Source organism: Neomonachus schauinslandi, chromosome X (genome assembly GCF_002201575.2).
Source record: "Neomonachus schauinslandi chromosome X, ASM220157v2, whole genome shotgun sequence".
NCBI lineage: Eukaryota > Metazoa > Chordata > Mammalia > Carnivora > Phocidae > Neomonachus > Neomonachus schauinslandi.
Window position 1 is genome coordinate 17,662,549 of NC_058419.1, and position 13,890 is coordinate 17,676,438.

A 13,890-nucleotide genomic window follows, 5' to 3' on the forward strand; every position below is an offset into this window, starting at 1 on the left:
GGGGGGGGGGGGGGGGGGGGGGGGGGGGGGGGGGGGGGGGGGGCAACCTACAGCTTGCCGGCTTCCCGGGGACGCCAAACGTGGAACTCGAATGGAGGTTTCATTGATGTTCTGTAAAAACCCTCTCCCCGCCTCTCTTCCACCGCTGACGCGGATTAGGAGTTTCAGTAGCTACAGCGGCTTTAGAAGTCGCCCTTAAAAAGCAAACGACTCTCCACCCCTCCAAACCCTGACTTTTGGGAACTCTCCTGCTTTCCGGAAGGTGCTGGACGGGAAGGGTACTTCCACCCCCCCCACCCCCGCTTTCTTTTTTCTCACCTCATTTTCAGGGTTAATTGCACATTCAATTACAAACCTTTCAAAGGACTGACTACAGGAAACCTGAATCGCAGTTTGGAGATGGTTATGCAAATGGAGAAGCCTTAGCCTGTGAAAAAGTTCACCGGATTTTGGCGCTGGGGGGTGCGTGGGGTGTTGGTGAGAGCCCTTCTTGGGGCGCTGGGGAGGCGGCTTTTCGGCGGGCGCCCTTCGCCCTTCCTCGCGAGGCGGGCGGCGGCGGTGGCCGGTCCCCTCCGGCTCGCTGTCTCTCATTCGCCGAGGGCAACTGTTGCGCGCAGCCCCGCGGGCCGCGCTGGGGCCAGCGGCGGCGCAGGTAGCCCGTTCGCCCTGAGGATTCGGGAAGAACCACGGCTCTAGCTGGCTGCTGGCCAGCGTAACCTAACGGAGGAGAGAGAGCGGTTCGAGCCCCCGGGGGCCAAGCCTCCATTCCGAACCTTTCATGGAAGTGAGGAGAGCGCGCCTTTGCCTCGCGGGGCTGGTCACCCGGGTGGGGCGGGCAGGGGGCCGGCAGCCAGCAAAGGAAATACTGTAATTTTAACCAGGCGCTTCCAGAGGCTTAGGAAGACGCGGGGGTCATTTTTTGGAAGGGCTATTAATAACCTTGGAGATTAAGTGCAGTCATCAATTACATATAAATCACAAAGGTAATTGAGGGAAGTCGCTGGGCACTTTCCCAGTGTATTCGGCATCCGTCTAGAAATAGAACTCAAGAAATTGCTGGAGCAGCCGGGGAGCCCACTGCACCTTGGCAGTTATCAAGTAACTCGGCACGCTACTGATTAGAGACTGTTTGCCCTTGAGCTGCCTGTCTTTTTGGGAACTCGAGTATGTCCTCACAGCGGCACGATTTTATTGGTTGTGGAGCCCTGAAAAGCCCTCTTTCTTTCCCCTCTCCCTCCCGCCCCGCCAGAAAAAGTGAAGTGAACCGACAGCCACTGAAGCTTGGGGGCTCCACAGGTCAGACCCTGGGGTCTTTGTGCCCTGCACGGTTTGGGCCTGGGCCCAGCAGAGATGATTGGCGTGAAGGTTACAGTTGTCATTCCCACATTTTGAAGGCATAGAAGCGGCGATGCGCTTAATGGGAAGGTGACAAGTTTTCATCTTCTGCTCCTGCAAACATTATGTGCCTTTGAGAGGGACCAGCAGCATTCAGGGAGGAGTGCGGTGTGAAGTTGCCCTCCCCACTTTCTCCAGCTTGGCTCTGTGCAGGCTCCTCATGGCAGGAACTCTTCCCCAGGCAGCATCTCAGAAGAAAGGAAGTTTGAAGGGTGCTCAAGGACTGCGCTAGGTGTTGCCTTTGACTGCCCTGGTTGCCAGCCAACACCTGAGCGATATTTTTTGCATATATGTCTCTCTGGATATTTTCCCCCCAAAGATAGGAGAGTTATTAGTGACCAGCAGCAGGAAATGGAAGCTAATGTGCTCACACCCAAAACATTTTATTCTTTTTGTCTTGTCCTTCGTTTCCCTCCCAGAGCTGCTGCTTTTATTTCCCCTTTTGAATGACCTACTGGACTGCATTCTCCTGAGGAACAAAGGAAGTGCCTTTTTAGCTGGAATCCTTGGAAGACCACCAAGGACTTTAGCTCATGCAGTGCAATTTCGCACCACTTTCAACAATAACAAAAATGCATGACTGAATGGCTCAAAAATGTGGAGTGTTAGAGGCATTCATTTGAGTCTAGGACACTGTCACAACACAGACAGACCCAAGTAAATACCTTTAGACGGCCAGTATAGAAACGGGGTAATCTTTACCATCACCCTGGCCTGTCCAGATGCATACATTAGCCTTGTCTTCCCTGGGCTGCACTCAGATAATTGTGGTCATTTGGGGGAGCAGAGTCCATGTAGTGACTTGTATACAGCCCATGTCTGAATGAATTGCCAGGCACTTTCCCTGGGCGGGGTGTGTGTGTGTGTGTGTGTGTGTGTGTGTGTGTGGTGGGGGATGATCTATTTTATTTTATTTTTTATATGCAAAAAGTCCAGGATTGTTTGCCAGGCAAAGGGTCACAACGCCTGGGTGCCTAGAGCCAGGCTTAGCCCAAGTTTAAGGTTTTATTCCCCAACGGCCTTGTACTTGCCTTCTAGGGTTTTGAACAGGCTTTAAGAATACTGTGTTCTTAAGGAGGCTTAGTCTTTTTAGATCATAATTAAGATAATTTGATGTGCTCTCAAGGGTGTCAGGGAGTACATCTTGCTGACAGGGCTTCGGGACCCAGGCGAGGTCCCCCATTGCCTATCTGCTTGACCACCGAACTTACCAAATAATGGGTAGATCAAAAGGGATCTTTAACACCAAGGATAAGGTTTTTGTTCAGCTTTCAATGGGCATATCTTTTTGGAGCACCTACTATGTGCAGCATTCGGTGCTGGGCATCGTGGAGGCAGCAAGAAGGTTTGGAGGGGCCTCTGCCGCCAGGACCTTTCCCAGGTAGTAGGGAGACAAGCCATGGGCACACGGAATCCGAATGCGACATGGGATGGAAGAAGTACCGTCCCAGGGGTACAGATGAGGAGGGAGGAGTGCCCACAGGGTTCCAAAGGAGAAGGGATTTGGGACCAGATTATCAATGCTAGTTCACTAGTAAATTTAAGGAAATTTATTTTTTTATTTTTTGTTTTTAAAGGTTTTATTTATTTATTTGACAGAGAGTGACACAGCGAGAGAGGGAACACAAGCAGGGGGAGTGGGAGAGGGAGAAGCAGGCTCCCTGCGGAGCAGGGACTCAGTCCCAGGACCCTGGGATCATGACGTGAGCTGAAGGCAGACGCTTAACGACTCAGCCACCCAGATGCCCCAATTTAAGGAAATTTGAAAATCTAACCATTTTCATTGTGCCTCCGTTCCATAAAGACAGGGTTAGAGAGATGCAACAATTGGCATTTAATTTTATTTTTGATTTTTTAAAAAGTTTTTTAAGTAATCTCTACATCCAACATGGGGCTTGAACTCATGACCCTGAGATCAAGAGTCGCATGCTCTACTGACTAAGCCAGCCAGCAGCCTCAACCATTGGGAGTTTATTACTAATCTAACTTTTGCTGAAATTGTCTTTAAGAGTGAGGCAGTTGGTTAGGGATGTTCTTAAGCCTGCCATAGGTCTCTTTCGTAGGGACATTGAAGGATACCAAGGAGAACTTTGTCATAGTTCTGATTTTGGAGTGGTTCCCCCCCCCTGTTCCCATTCATGTTCATGAGCAATGCACTTGCAGGCACACATACACACATATGCACATATGTATGCTTCAAAGGATTCTGGGAATGACGAGCTATGTTAGGATTACGTGGCAAAAAGTATGTGTGTGTTGGAGAGGTAGGCATCCTTTCTGATACTGAGTTGATTATTGTATGTAAGACACAGCATATGTCCTCAAGATTTACATTTCCTCTTTCCCACTCTAAGTAGGTGGGTTGGATTTTGCAGAGAACTTGTGATCTTGTATTCTGTTGGAATCCTCAGTTTGGCTCCTTGGGTTTTATGTAAGAAAGAGGGTCTGATTGAGCCACAGGGCCTGTCAGTATAGAGTAGTATTGGAACTACTTCCTGGACATGCTCAAAAAAGAACTTAATAAAAGTTCTGGCTTATGCAGCTCAATCTCCAGTTAGAACATACAAATATAAAATGTTTGATTCAGCATAATTACTATTTTCCTTTTTTATTTGACTCACATTGGGTTGCATGCAATTTCAGGATTAGCTGGAGACTAGACTGAGGAATGAAAAGGAAGTTTCTTGTTGTCTCCACAAGGGAAACAACATCAGTGTTAATCTAAATCAGTTGGAAGGGAGTCTCTGGCTCCCCAGTAACATTAACTGTTTTAGCACTGACATTGTTCCCGCATATGTTCACAACAAATGCATTTTGGCCTCAGGGAAAGAGTTTGTAGCTATTGGTTGCTTTCTCTGGACCTGGTCCTGAGCTAAGGGCTTTACATATTCTCTCAGTTAAAATCCACAACAACCACACGAAGTCAGAAGTATTATTATCTTCATCATCTTCCCCATTTTATGAGACAAGGAAACTGAGATTCAAAGGGATTTGGAAGTAGATTCACAGGCTCACAGCTAGTGAATGGTGGAAGTGGGACCAGAACCCAGGTCTTCCTTGACCCAGAACAGTCTGTGCACTGTTGTACAGGTCGTAAGACAGAGTACCTTCCCAACACCCATGGACGGCTGGCTTTAGAAATAGAAGCTACGAGAGGACCATCAACCAGCAAAAGACCATCCCAGCCCTGTTCTGATGGTGTGGTAGAGAGAGGATCCAGTCCTGTCCTTTGCAGGCAAGGTGTTAATACCCAGACACAGACAACCTAGTGTTACCAGTAGAAGGAATATAAATTGTATTTCTTGGGCCCTGGGGAGCTGGTGATGGTTTCTGAGGAGGGGAGTGTCATTAGTCAAACTGTTTTAGGAAGAGAGCCGGTGTCCCTGGGAGTTAAGGGTCAGTGAGGGCTATCAGGAGGCTGTTTTAAGTATGCAGTTCTCTTTTAAAAATTTTTATTTTAATTCCAGGAGAGCGAACGTGCAGTGTTCTGTTCGTTTCAGGACACAATATAATGACTCAACAGAAGTATGCAGTTCTTAACTGGTCTGCCTTCCTCTTGGCTCGTTAGCCTCTCATTCCATGCTGACCGGCCCCAGCTTCATTTCCTTCATGCCGTGCTTCGAATGGAGTCCTTCCTTGCTCTGCTTTGAGCTTCAGTGGCTTCAAGTATCACAAATGATACTTTCATTAAGTCACCTCTGAACGTCCCAGAGTTATGTGCCCTCTTCCTCCTAATTCTTTGCTTGAATCAGATCGATGGTCTTTGCACATAACTGTCTCGTGTTATAGTTAATTGTGTGTGCAGGCACCTATGTGCCTTCTCAACTGTGAGCAACTTGAGGACAGAGGTCCAGCTTCTGGTGTTTTGAGTACTAAGTGGGATAGCTCAAGGCAATATTCGGTAAATGTGCGCGGGGTGGGGGCTGGGGGATGACATAGACAATTCTTTCGCATTCTCTGCCAGGATCCCAGTGCCATAATGGGGTTTATGCTGCCTTGATGATAGATTGTCATCCCATGGTCTCATGCACTCCTGGGAATCTTTTGGAGCTAAGCATTCTGAAGTGAAATAAATTTAGAGTAAATCTCCGTGATACATCGATATAGCATATAATAAATGTTTTTATTCCATTTTTGGGGGGCGGTGGAGTACTCGTCTTAACCACTTCATTAATAACCAAGTGCTATAGGAATTTTTCAGCAAGATTCAGAATTGTTTTTCTTCTCGCTCTGAGATTTACTTCTTTAAGGAATAGATAACAGACTTCCGTGTTAGGCAATTTGGAGCAAATTTAGAGGAGTAATTTAGCACATCAGATTTGGCATGTGGAGCTGTTCGATGCACATTGGTCACCTTTTACAAAATAAAACCTGAAGTTTGTTGTCTTTACCAAGCAGAAGAACACAGGCTTAAGGATATCAGAATATTTTATATAAGCAGACGCACTAAAGCACGCACAGGTAAGAACTAGCATTTTCAATTCCACTTGGCGAAGCATCTGTTGCTTACTACAGAGAACATGAAAGTGCAGAAAATTCATGAAGCGATTCCATCCTGGAGGTAATTTGAAATGTTATATTTAAGTTCTGATGCATTTAATTCAGCAATCTGGTGGGAGAGAAAAATCAAAGCGATCCATCAGCCAGGTATTCAACTTTTGAAAAAGAAACTCTAACAAATGTTAGAAATTAGGAAAAAAATTGAATGGAAGAGTTACCAAAAAAAAAAAAAGTCAATAACCTCCAGGAAGCCTGGAAACTATGTAAAAACATCTTATTGGAAGCCCAGATAAATGTGTGCCAGACATCAAAAAGACCAGCTGCTTGGGGGAAGAAAAAAAGAAGCCGGCATGACTAACTGGTAGAGTAAAAGAGGCTGCTGCTTCAGGGGAAAAGGAATCTTTCACAAAATGGAAAGAGCTTCGGCCAGGAGGAGAGGGGGAAGGCCACGAGGGACAGCAGGGCAGGTACAGACTAGAAAGCGAGCAAGCCGAAGGAATTGGAGGTGCACCTTGCAAGTGATTTGAAAGAAGGCCCATGTGAGGATAATGGGGAAAAGGGTGGGCTAAGTGAGTCCAGGAGGAAAAGCAGGATGGCTTCTTTAAGGGAAAACCATGCCTGACGAACCTCTCTTGAGTTCTTGGAGAGAAGAGAAGTGGATGCAGGGAAACAGGCAGCCATATAGGTTTTCGCGAATTATGCAATGGGATTCCAAGGCAAAGAATATTCAGAAAATGCATTTCCTTTGGGGTAGGTGGGGGATGTTGGTTTACTGAGGAGAGAAAATGGGAGAAACCCCACTGTCCTTGATGGAGTAGTTTTTGTTTTTGTTTTTAAAGATTTTATTTATTTATTTGACAGAGACACAGTGAGAGAGGGAACACAAGAAGGGGGAGTGGGAGAGGGAGAAGCAGGCTTCCCACCGAGCAGGGAGCCCAATGCGGGGCTCGATCCCAGGACCCCGAGATCATGACCTGAGCCGAAGGCAGACGCTTAACGACTGAGCCACCCAGGCGCCCCTGGATGGAGTAGTTTTTACATGGAGAGGACGTGGTTTCCTGGAAGGGGCAGTCTAGCTTAGCCCTGACCGATTCGTTGTCTCCTACCTTTGCTTGGGTTCTTTCTCCTTTGTCTGAAAAATGGGAGCAGGGGTGTTAGAATGCTGTATTAGATCAGGGATTGTTGACTCTGGCTACACCTTAGAATCACCTGGAGAGCTTTTAAAATCTAACGCCTGGGCACCACCCCAGACCAATTAAATCACACTTTCTGGCAGTGGGGCTAGGTCATGATCTTTTTTTTAAAGATTTCATTTATTTATTTGTCAGAAAGAGAGTTCAAGCAGGGGCTGCGGCAGGCAGAGGGAGAAGCAGGCTTCCCGCGGAGCAGGGAGCCGGATGCGGGGCTCAATCCCAGGACCCTGTGATCATGACCTGAGCCCAAGGCAGATGCTTAACGACTGAGCCACCCAGGCATACCGGTCATGATGATTTTTAAAAGCTCCCCCGTGGTCCCAGTGAGCAGCCATGGTTGAGAACCACTGCCCTAGATTATGTCCCAGTCCCTTCCATCTCTGAGATTCTACGATTCAAAATTTTCCGATGAAATTCATCAGAAAGTATTGTCTTAGAGGAGAGCTTTAATTTGCACGCAGTGCATGCTCATTGTAATTTTGGCTAACTTGGATTTAAGAGGAGGGTCTGCTGAACTTGAAGAAAAATATTTTTTCATCAAGGTGCAAGTGACCTGTAGCCTGTGGTGCTTTGCTGCCGGTAGAGAAGCAAGCCCAGGCCACTGAGAGTACTTTGGAGAGAATTAGAAAGGAATCCAGTCTTGCTTGTCCTTTATTAAGTGTCAGTGTGCTAGGTGATATTTCTTCCCTTTCTCCTTATTGGTAAAATAAAAAAGATCTCTTTATCCCTTACTTTAATGTCTTCTTTGCCATTTGTTTATTCTCTTCAAGTATCTTATCAAGAAATAGAAGTACAGTAAATCCCTAGGCTTCTGGCCGGCACAGCCCTCCAGAACACAGCTGGGAATGTGGAAGTAAGCAGAAAAGCTGCATGATGGAAACAGCTGTCATAAAGCCCGTGCATTCTACTTGGAGACAAGGCCTTTGGGAATTTATCATCAGCAATCAATGACTGAATAGCTCTTCTATCAAGAGCAAAATGCTAGGTGCTCGGGATTCAAAGGTTTAAAATGAGTCAAGCTTTTGAGGTGCTTGTGTTCAAATCCAGTGGGCGGTAAGAAGATAGAACGATTATCCGGCTTCCCAGTCCCTGGCCGATGAGAAGTGGCCAGTAGTGCTCGTTGGGGAGTGGAGGGGTCCCAGGGGGGGATGGTTTTAGAGGCAGGCAAGACTTGACATCTGGGAAAAGTGAGAGTGAAACAGGGTGGGGGTGAGGGTGGCCAGAAGCTGAGCCGGTGGACCCAGGACTTGCTGATCTTGGCAGCACCTTTCAGTTCCTTGAGCCCCTCTAGGATGGGGCGAATGCTCAGAGGCAGCTCCCTAACCCCTGAGGGCACTAGAATGTTTCAGGGCAGTATTAAATAATAGTGTTTGGTATCATTAAATAGATAGAGCGTAGACTTTAGAAAGAGTAGACCTGTTTGAAATCCAAACTTGCTTTTGAAAGGGAGGAAGGTTCAGTTCACTTACACATTCACCCTTAGGGCAGGGCACCTCGTTTACCAGTGCTGGATCGATAAGGAGTCAAATTCTGTGTGTCACTTTGTCCTTTTCTTAAAAAAAACAAAACAAAACAAAACACAAAAAACAACTAAAGGCTGTATATTATTAATTCAGTGGCTTATTCACTTCAGAGCTTTTGGTTGGTGATCTCGCTCCTGCACACCTTCTCTTCTAAGTCCTCTGGGACATCCGAGTTCCATTTGGTTCCTTAATAATGTTACTGCCTGCCATGCTCTGCTTGGGACACAGGCATTCTGACCTGAAGTCACAAGAGGCAAGAGCTGGGTTTTGGTTAGAGGGGACAGGTTTAAATATTTGAATATTGATTTCCCTCTTAAACATTTACCAAGCTGAGTAAATGGATAATGATAATTAAAGAAGCATTAGAAGTTAAGGAGTACACACATTGCATAGTCCTTGTCTTTGACCATGTGCCTTATTTGAACCTTAAAAAAAAGAAGCCCTTCTTTGCTCCATCATGCCTGATCTGAGGCCACATATCTCCAGTTTCTGTCGCACTGCAGGTGTTCGAGCCATGTTGGTGGTTCGAAGATAAGTTCGAGCATGCTTTTTGACTCTTGGGTATTTTGAATATTTCTATTTGTCCCTTTTCAGTGAACTTATGTGAAGCTATTTGTTTGAAAATTTCTGCATTCAGTTCTCGACGCCTAAATAAGATAGGGCAAAAGGCAGAATCCTCTTTTCAAACCTACAACGGAGCGTTACTTCTTGCTTGGAGGTGGGAGCGGAGTACTTCATGTGGTTTGCTTTAATCCTGGTGGACAGATGGTTGCTTCTTGTGCTGTCTATTCCAGACGTTAAGAGGAACTCCGCTGTACCTGCAAACGTGCTTTTAGAAAAGGGAGGCTGATTTTGCTCCTGTTCCTCGCTTCCAGCCAGAATGAAGCTGGGGGCAGGTCCCGGGCCAGCTTGGTGTTTTTGTCTCGTCTACCTCAAGGTCACCTGGCCTCACTTCATCCCAGCCATCCTTTTCATTCTAGTCCTTTCTTCTCCTAGCTACTCTGTCTGTTGGCTTTCGCAAGCCTCTTTAAGCCTGGCTTCTTTCTTCTGTGCGGGGCTTCTGGGCTAGACTGGAAAGTGGTGGCTTTTGGACTTCAGAACTTTCCTTCATTCTCCAAAGCCTTGACGTGGGCATCCCAGCGAGTCCTAAGCCACAGGACTTTTTTGTTTTTTTTACTCTCCAGTTATTGTTTCTGTCCTACCACAGGGTTTATCTCCATTTGCGTTTTCAGCCTGGTGTTTGGTTAGAGACGAAAACAAAGCACCAAAGCACCAGACTGCAGTGTAAAGCGTGTGGGTAACAGTTACTACTTGCAAGGTCCAGTCTGAGTGGGAGTATCATTTTTCTTGGCAGTCACTTCACAGAAAGTCCTGCTTCTTTGGTGCCAGAATAAGCAGTCATTACATTCCTTACAATTTATAGTCAAATTATTATCTGCTATTGTTAAAATTGCCTTAATTATAGAATATTTCCCCATGCTAAGATTCTAAATTGCAAAACAAGACAACTTTGGGTTGTGCTTTGGGAAACCATGCTGCAAAATCACTCCCTGGCCTGGGATGTTGGAGGCTCTGAGGAGGAATGGTGTTTTGTGTTGATGGGGAGAATTTTTTTTTTTTTTAAGGGGAGGAGTGCAGGGGGCTCGCTTTAGACTGAATTTGAACCGAAGGCCCCCGGTTGGCTGCTTGGTTACTGTTCTGCCTCGTTTTTTCCCCCAGTTTGGAACTAATTTTTTCTTTTTCCTGCCCCTTCAGGTCCGATGGGCCTAGGCACTCTGGGAAGAAGGCTCTGCTGATTGATCATTAAGCAGTGTGGCAGTCTTAGAAGATGGCCTTGTATCTCTCCAGTTGGAGGGCAAATGAGGAAGTCACAGCCTTCCAAAACAAGGGACTGTGTTCCTGTGATCTGAACAGAGTCAGGAGACGGGGTGGAAAGTGGCTTCTGTGGAAACGCTCTTCCATAAGCTCTACGTTTGGGCACTGCTTTCAGGATGTATCCAGAACCTGTCCTCCTCTTACCGCCGGGGCGCCTACTGTCCTGGCCTCCTTTCCCATCCCCTCTTCCCCTGCCCAGTCTGTCTCAGCACATCAGCCAGTGCTATCCTTTTCTGTGAACCCTGATTCAGACCATGTCATCTCTCTGCTCAGAACCCTCCAGGGGCTCCCCTTGCCATCCGAGTGACAGCCAAAGCTTATGAGGCCTTATGGGGTCTGCCCACGGCCCCCTCCCATGCCAGTCCACACTCTTCTCTTCTGTCATTCCCCCCAACTCCCCCCAGTCCTCCCCCAACATGCTGGTCTCTCTGTTCCTTTGCCCTTATCCTTGGCACCTAGAACACTGCTCCCAGATAGCAGCATGGCTCACTCCCTCAAATGTTTTGGGGCTTTGCTTACCTATTCCCTCAACTTGAGAAGCCTTTCCTGACCTCTGTGTAAAGTTGAACCCCCCTCCCCCCCAAACACGCTTTGTCCCTCTCCCTCTCTGCTTTATTCTTTGCAATTACAGTTGTGATAACTATTTCCAAGGAGAAGCCCTTGGTCTTGGGAATGATGATCAGGGTGAAGCATAGTTTTCTTCAGCATTTATCCCTGTAGGGCTCTTCTCATCTCCTAGGAGTAGTGCTTTTGGACACCGTCACGAGGGCCCTGCTAGATATGGCCAGGGTCTTGTTTCTGTCATTGGGTCCCGAGGAGAATTCTGGAGTACTTGGTGGAGCAGTGCAGGGGAGATGGTCTAAGTTAGGCTTACATGGAGCACTCTTCTCTGGTAATAAATCTCAGCCATCATTTTAGGGATTGGGATTACATGGGCACCCCAAAATGCAAAGTGAACTCTTACGTCCTTTTTTTCTGTTTTCGGAGTGGTCTGCAGAGGAACCACCCAGTACTGGGAGTACTAAAGCCTTCAGGTTTCTGGGGGAAAGTTTGGCGTCCACTTTTATGCCCATAGAGACCGAAGAAATAATAGGTTTTTTTGAATGATGAGTGGTTCCAAATGAAGCCCTCTGGTCCAGCAGTGATTGTTACAGAACTCTGGTTTGGCAAAGTATGGACCAGATGCGCCCTCCCCAAGCCTGTATTAATGGTGACCAAGTATGCAGAGGTTGTCCAGTGGGGAGGAAGGAGCTGGCTTGGGAAGCAAGTGTCCAGGGAGCTAGGATTGTAAGCAAATACAGCCCCAGCAGTAAATTTGAGGAAGGAGCATCCCTGCCATGCACCTCAGCTCTGAGAATAGGGCTTTCTCCATTTCAAGAAAGATGGGTTTTCAGATTACTTATTTATTTATTTTTTTAAAGTAGGCTCCACACCCAGCATGGAGCCCAACGCGAGGCTTGAACTCACGACCCTGAGATCAAGACCTGAGCTGAGATCAAGAGTCGGATGCTTAACCAACTGAGCCAACCAGGCGCCTCTCAGATTGTTTTTAAAATCGAAATATGATGGATATTTTTCAGAAGTTTCTTTTATAAGTAATCTCTATGCCCGATGTGGGGCTGAACTCACAACCCTGAGATCAAGAAGCTGATGGTCAAAAAAAAAAAAAGAGAGCCACATGGTCTACCCACTGAGTCAGCCAGTTGCCCTGTGATATTTTTCAGAATTTTAGATTAAAACTGTAAATAGGACCCTATTTTTGTTTGTTCAGAAACTTAAAGCCCTAAGGAGGAACTGAGGCTTGGAGTGTATATGGGCTTGACCTGGCAGGTTTACCCAGAGAGCCATGAGGAGTCTTGAAATCCCAGTATTCTCAGTGTTTCCTGGTGACAAGCCAGTGTTTCTAGCCATCTTCTAATTCAGACCCGTCCAGTTTTGAAGGGCAATCTGCAAGGCAGTGATACAGAACTGACTGCACTGTAGTAAATTGGGGCTATATGTTTAATATGCAAGGGCCAAGTCTTGTTTGGACATGGAGATTAAAGTTGCCCTATTTTACTTTTTTTTTAAAAATTTTTTCAAGTAGGCTGTATGCCCAATGCAGGGCTTGAACTCACGATTCTATGATCGAGGGTTTGCATGCTCTACGAAATGAGCCAGGCAGGTGCCCCTGAAAGTTTTTATTTTTAATATTAATTAATTAATGTTTAAGCACACAGGCTGAACAGCAAAGAGAGAAAATAATTTTTATTTTTTAAAAGATTTTATTCATTTGACAGAGCGCACAAGCCAGGGGAGTGGCAGGCAGAGGGAGAAGCAGGCTCCCCAATGACGCGGGGCTCGATCCCAGGTCCCTGGGTTGATGACCCGAGAGGAAGGCAGACACTTAACCGACTGAGCCACCCAGGCGCCCCAGAGAAAATAAATTTTTATTTATTTTTAAATTTTTTTAAATTAAATTTTTTTTTTAAAGATTTTATTTATTTATTTGACAGAGAGACAGTGAGAGGGGGAACAAAAGCAGGGGGAGAGGGAGAGGAAGAAGCAGGCTTCCCGCAGAGCAGGGAGCCTGATGTGGGGCTCGATCCCAGGACCCTGGGATCATGACCTGAGCCGAAGGCAGACGCTTAACAACTGAGCCACCCAGGCGCCCCGAGAAAATAATTATCTATTTATTTATTTTTATTTTTATTTTTTAAAGATTTTATTTATTTATTTGACAGAGAAAATAATTCTTTAAAATGAGGATGGGGGCATCTGGCTGGCTCAGTCAGTAGAGCATGTGACTCTTGATGTCCAGGTTGTGAGTTTGAGCCCCATGTTGGGCATAGAGCTTACTTAAAAAAAAGATGTCAAAAAAATAAAGTTGCCTTATTTTAAATATGAATTTAAACATAAAGATTATGACATGTGCCCGATTTAAAATACTATGGCTTGCTATCATTATAAGGATAAGTTGCCCGATTAAGGATAAAAATAAGCATTTTGTTTCTTGGGTTATCGATAGAATGGTCTATGTGCTGTGAAGTACTCCTGATATGGGCTAAGATGTATGAGTTCGTGATAGGGTGAATCAGTCCTTAGCTGTCTAAACATAGCTTTAAGTTTAGGGAGGAGTGATTGTCTCTGCTTTTATTTTTAAAGCAGACACAACATGTACTGTTCTCACCAATAACCTCTTAGTGTTTCCCTTGGAGCCCTGAGATTTTCTCGGTTGCTTCTAAGCTTAAGAATGAAGTAAACACACCGTGAGATTCTGGGATAGTGGAGGCTGAGGCTGAGCTTGTTTATCTTAGCTGGGTCTATAATAAAAGGGTTTGCACATGAATGGCCTAAATACAGTATTAGGGGATGTTTAACACCTAGAGAGGGGAAGAGAGTATTTCCAAACACCTTAGAAACAA

The 13,890-nt window shown here is 46.1% G+C and overlaps 1 protein-coding gene across 1 annotated transcript in view; it reads left to right on the forward strand.

The window, feature by feature from the left end:
• Positions 1-13,890, forward strand: part of GPC4 (glypican 4) — a 105,659-nt gene that overhangs the window by 874 nt on the left and 90,895 nt on the right. The window lies entirely within an intron of this gene.